The following is a 6,000-nucleotide window of genomic DNA, read 5'->3' as shown; positions in this document are numbered from 1 at the left end:
TATCCATTAGATACGGAATCAATTTTTCTTAAGCACTACTAACTGCTTGCTTTTCTTGAGGCTAGATCATTCTGAAAATTTCCTGTTAGACCTATGAGTGCGAACATATGGTTTCTGTCCTTCTCTGCCTGACTTATTTCACTTAGCATAGCCATTGTAATTTAGAAAGGAGGTATCTACCTAATAGATTAACTGGGATTGTATTACATAGCACAAAGGAACACTTTTCAAGTAATAAACACCAAAGTCCTCTGTTCTGGTTGAGAAAGAAATTCTCTCTGAACTTTACTAGACATTCCCACTATGGAAACTTTTTATTTTCACACTGAAGGATTTGTTGTCTTATGAGAGTGGGGTTAAAAGTAGAAAACATAGATCCCTATATCTACCAGGATTTGGCAAAGTTTTCCATTACTTTTAATTTTGTTTCTCCCTTGGCTATTTAATGCTATTACTGGTAGCAGTTTACTGGAGGATGTCTCAGAGCCCCATCAGTTTTGAGAGGGCCCATTTGAGTAGATATTAAAGAATTTATTTGTATAGGACCTTTGAGGACAATTTTTTCCCGTCTTCCAGTTGATTACAAATGAGATATCCATACTTTGGCCAGCATTTTAATGATAGACTCTAGGAGGATATGATGTGGAACGCATTATTCTAGGACTCTGGCCTTGGAATTGTTGTAGCTGTAAGGTCAATACTTTGGCAGATCTTTGTGTATAATCTTGTTCCAAAGTTCTTTCAAAATGCTCGGCTATGGTCACAAGTTCAGTCAGACCAGATGCCTGCCATCCAGTTTTCTGATGTTTTTATCAATCCACTGACGTCAGAAGAGAATCAGTTTACAAGTAGGGCCACCAGAGGAGGAAGAGTGATCTTATTTATTACATGAAACATGGAATGCCATAGAAGGGGGGCTTTCAAACAGGCTTTAACATCAGCCACAAATTCATCTTTTATTGTTTGTTTGCAAGTTTGAATAATAGACTAATCAGTATGAGCAGAGAAGACTCAAGGGATGCTTATAAAAGATTGGTTGCTACTTTGTGAGCTTTTTCTAGTCCCTGTGGAGAATATGTTGAAGATAAAGGATATCACTTATCATCATTATGGTTTTGTCATTTTTCTACCTGTATCCATTATTTGGGCTCACCAGGATCTACCAAAATGTGCACAAACTGATAAAGATCGGAGAGCTCTGGCATAGGCCCCAGTAATGATTCTAAATTCTTCAAAAAATTGGGGGGGGGTCTTTGGGGTGCCTGGGTGGCTCAATTGGTTAAGCATCTAACTTCAGCTCAGGTCATATCACACGGTTCATGAGTTTGAGCTCTGTGTCGGACTCTGTGCTATCAGTTTGGAGCCTGAAGCCTGCTTAGGATTCTGTGTCTCCCTGTCTCTGCCTGAACATTGTGTTCTGTCTATCTCTCTCAAAAATAAATAAAACATTTTTAAAAATTTGGGGGTCCTCTCTAGGTTCAGAAAATCCTTTAACTATGGCGCTTATATCAATCTTTGAAAAGGGGCAAAAAGATATTGAGCAGATTTGACTGCAAACCCAGGTAGTTTTATTTTTTTTAATATTTTATTGTCAAGTTGGATTCCATATAACACCCAGTGCTCTTCCCCAAAAGAGCCCTTCTCCATGGTCACCATCTCCTTCCCCTTTCCCCCTCCCCCTTCAGCCCTCAGTTTGTAGTCAGTATTCAAGAGTCTCTCATGATTTACCTCCCTCCCTCTCACTAACTCTTTTACCCACTTCCCTTCCCAATGGTCTTCTGTTAAGTTTCTCCTGTTAGACTTATGAGTCAAAACATATGGTATCTGTCCTTCTCTGCCTGACTTATTTCCCTTAGTATGACACCCTCGAGTTCCATGCACATTGCCACTAATGGCCAGATTTCATTCTTTCTCATTGCCATGTAGCATCCATTGTATAGATAAATCACACCTTCTTGATCCATTCATCACTTGATGGACATTTAGGCTCTTTCCATGATTTGGCTATTGTTGAAAGTGCCGCTATAAACATTGGGGTACATGTATCCCTTTGAATCAGCATTTCTGTACCCTTGGTTAAATCCCTAGCAAGGTTGTTGCTGGATCATAGGGGAGTTCTACTGTTAATTTTTGAAGAACCTCCACACTGTTTTACACAGTGGCTACACCAGTGTACATTCCCACCAACAGTGTAGGAGGGTGCCCGTCACTCCACACCCTCACCAGCATCTATAATCTCCTGATTTGTTCATTAGCCACTCTGACTGGCATGAGGTGGTATCTCAGCATGGTTTTGACTTGTATTTCCTTAATGATGAGTGAAACTGAGCAACACTTCATGAGCCTGTTGGCCTTCTGTATGTCCTATTTGAGGAAGTGGCTGTTCATGTCTCCTGCACATTTCTACACTGCATTATTTGGGTTTTTTTGGGTGTGAAGTTTGGTGATTTTGAATACTAACCCTTTATCTGATATGTCCTTTTTTCCATTCCGTTGGTTGCCTGTTAGATTTCATGATGTTTCCTTTGCAGTGCAGAAGCTTTTTATCTTGATGAGTTCCCAATAGTTCATTTTTGCTCTTGATTCCCTTGCCTTTGGGGATGTGTCTGGTAGGAAATTGCTGTGATTGAGGTCATGGAGGCTGTCTCCTGCTTTCTCCTCCAGGGTTTTGATGGCTTCCTGTCTCACATTCAGGTCCTTCATCCAATTTGAGTTTATTTTTGTGTATGGTATAATAAAGTGGTCTAGTTTCACTCTTTTGCATGTTGCTGTCCAGTTCTCCCAGCACCACCTGTTAAAGAGGCTGTCTTTTTTTCCATTGGATATTCTTTCCTGCTTTGTAAAAGTACCCGCACTAACCGATTGCGCCACTGGAGCACGCATTTCCTGCTTTGTAAAAGACAAATTGGCCATCGATTTGTGGATCCAATTCTGTGATCTCTATTCTATTCCATTGGTCTATGTGTCTGTTTTTGTGCCAATACCATACTGTCTTGATGATGACAGCTTTGTAGTAGAGGCTAAAGTCTGGGATTGTGATGCCTCCCATTTGGGTTTTCTTCTTCAATATTACTTGGGCTATTCTGGATCTTTTGTGGTTTCATAAAAATTTAAGGATAGTTTTATCTAGTTTTGAGAAGAATGTTGGTGCAATTTTGATTGAGATTGCATTGAATGTATAGACAACTTTGAGTAGTAATGAGATTTTAACAATGTTTATTCTTATGATACATGAGCATGGGATGTTTTTCCATTGCTTGGTGTCTTCTTCAATTTCTTTCATAAGTTTTCTATAATTTTCATTGTACAGGTTTTTAAATCTTTGGTTAGGTTTATTCTTAGGAATTGTATGGCTTTTCGTGCATTTGTGAATGGGATCGGTTTCTTGGTTTCTCGTTCTGTTGCTTCATTATTGGTGTATAAAAACGCAACCGATTTCTGTACATTGATTTTGTGCCCTGCAATGTTGCTGAGTTCATGGATTAGTTCTAGTAGGATTCTGGTGGAGCTGGTTGAGTTTTCCATGTAGAGTATCTGTCATCTGAGGAAAAGTGAAAGTTTGATGTCATCTTTGCCAATTCTGATGCCTTTTATTTCCTTTCTTGTCTGATTGCTGATGTTAGACTTCTAGGACTATGTTAACCAATGGAGGTGAGAGTGGACATCCCTGTCGTATTCCTGAGCTCAGGGGGATAGCTCACAGTTTTTCCCATTGAGGATTATATTTGCTGTGGGCTTTTCATAATTGGCTTTTATGATGCTTAAGTAAGTTCCTTCTATCTTGACATTCTTGAGGGTTTTTATTAAGAAAGGATGCTGTATTTTGTCAAATGCTTTTTCTGCGTCTATTGACAGGATCATATCATTCTTGTTCTTTTCTTTGTTAATGTGATGTATCACATTGATGTATTTGTGAATATTGAACCAGCTCTGTAAACAGGAATGAATCCCACTTGATCATAATGGATAATTCCTTTTATGTGCTGTTGAATTCGATTTGCTAGTATCTTGTGGAGTATTTTTGTATTCGTATTCATTAAGGATATTGGCCTGTAGTTTTCTTTTACTGTTGGGTCACTGGTTTGGGAATCAAAGTGATGCTGACTTCGTAGAATGAGTCCTGAAGTTTTCCTTCTATTTCTATCTTTTGGAATAGCTTGAGAAGAATGGGTATTAATTCTGCTTTAAATGTCTCGTAGAATTCCCCAGGAAAGTCATCTCGCCCAGGGCTCTTATTTGTTAGGAGATTTTTGATAACCGATTCTATTTCATCACTGGTTATGGGTTTATTCAGATTTTCTATCTCTTCCCATTTGAATTTTGTTAGTGCATGTGTGTTTAGAAATTTGTCCATTTCTTCTAGGTTGTCCGGTTTGTTGGCATATAATTTTTCATAGTTTCCCTGATGATTGTATTTCTAAGGGATTCATTGTAATAGTTTCATTTTCATTTGTGATTTTGTCTATTTGGATGCTCTCTCTTTTCTTTTTGAGAAGCCTGGCTAGAGGTTTATCAATTTTGTTAATTTATTTTTTAAAAACCAACTCTTGATTTCATCGATCTGTTCAACTTTTGTTTTGGATTCTATATTTTTATTTGTGCCCTAATCTTATTATTTCTCTTCTTCTGCTGGGTTTGGGGTGCTTTTGCTTCTTTTCTTCTATTTCCGGTAGGTGCTGTGTTAGGTTTTGAATTTGCACATCTTCTAGTTTGTTGAAATAGGGCTGGATTGCAATATACTGTCCTCTTAGAATGGCCTTTGCTGCATCCCATAAAGTTTGGATTGTTGTATTTTCATTTTCATTTGTTTCCATATGTTTTTTAAATTCTTCTCTAATTGCTTGACTGCCCCATTTGTTCTTTAGTAGGATGGTCCTTAACTCCATGTTTTTGGAGGTTTTACAAACTTTTTCCTGTGATTGATTTCAAGTTTCATAGCATTGTGATCTGAAAGTGTGCATGGTATGATCTCAATTCTTTTATATTTATAGAGGGCTGCTTTATGACACACCATGTGATCTAACTTGGAGAATGTGCCATGTGCACTTGAGAAGAAAGTGAAAGCAAATTCCATAGCCTTAGAATGTAGAGTTCTAACTGTATCTGTCCAAGTCCATCTGTTCCAATCTGTTGTTAGGTTCATTGTTTCCTTAGTGATTTTATGTCTATTTGATCTATCCATTGCTGTAAGTGGAGTATTAAATCCCCAGCAATTAGCCCATTCTTATCAATAAGATTGTGTCTGTTTGTGATTAACTGATTTATGTATTTGGGTGCTCCCAAATTCGACGCATAGATGTTTATAATTGTTGTTTCTTCCTGATGGAGAGACCCTGTAACTATTATATAATGTGCTTCTTCATCATTTGTTGCTACCTTTACTTTAAAGTCCAGTTTGTCCAATATAAGTATGGCTACTCTGTCTTTCTTTGACTTCCAGTAGCATGACAGATATTTCTCCATCTGTTACTTTCAATCTGAAGGTGTCCTCAGGTCTAAAATGAGTCTCCTGTAGACAGCAAATAGATGGATTTTTTTTTTCCTATTCTGCTATCCTATGTCTTTTGATTGGAGCATTTAGTCCATTTACATTTTGTGTTTTTAATGAAAAATATTGGTTTAGATTCATTGTGTTCCCTGTAGAGTTCATGTTTGTAGTGATGTCTATGGTACCTTTATTACTTGCTACATTTCCCTCATAGAGTCCCTCTTAGGATTTCTTGTAGGGCTGGTTTGGTTGTCATGAATTCTCTCAATTTTTGTTTATTTGGGAACACTTTTATCTCTTCTATTTTGAATGACAGGCTTGCTGTATAAAGAATTTTTGGCTGCATGTTTTTTTCTGTTCATCACATTGAAGCTTTCCTGCCATTCCTTTCTGGCCTGCCAAGTTACATTAGATAGGTCTGTAACCACTCTGATAAGTTTCCCTTTGTATGTTAGGGCCCTTCTATCACTGGCTGCTTTCAGAATTCTCTCTTTATCCTCACATTTTGCCAG

Source organism: Suricata suricatta, chromosome X, assembly GCF_006229205.1.
Source record: "Suricata suricatta isolate VVHF042 chromosome X, meerkat_22Aug2017_6uvM2_HiC, whole genome shotgun sequence".
Lineage (NCBI taxonomy): Eukaryota > Metazoa > Chordata > Mammalia > Carnivora > Herpestidae > Suricata > Suricata suricatta.
This window is presented reverse-complemented; position numbering follows the sequence as displayed.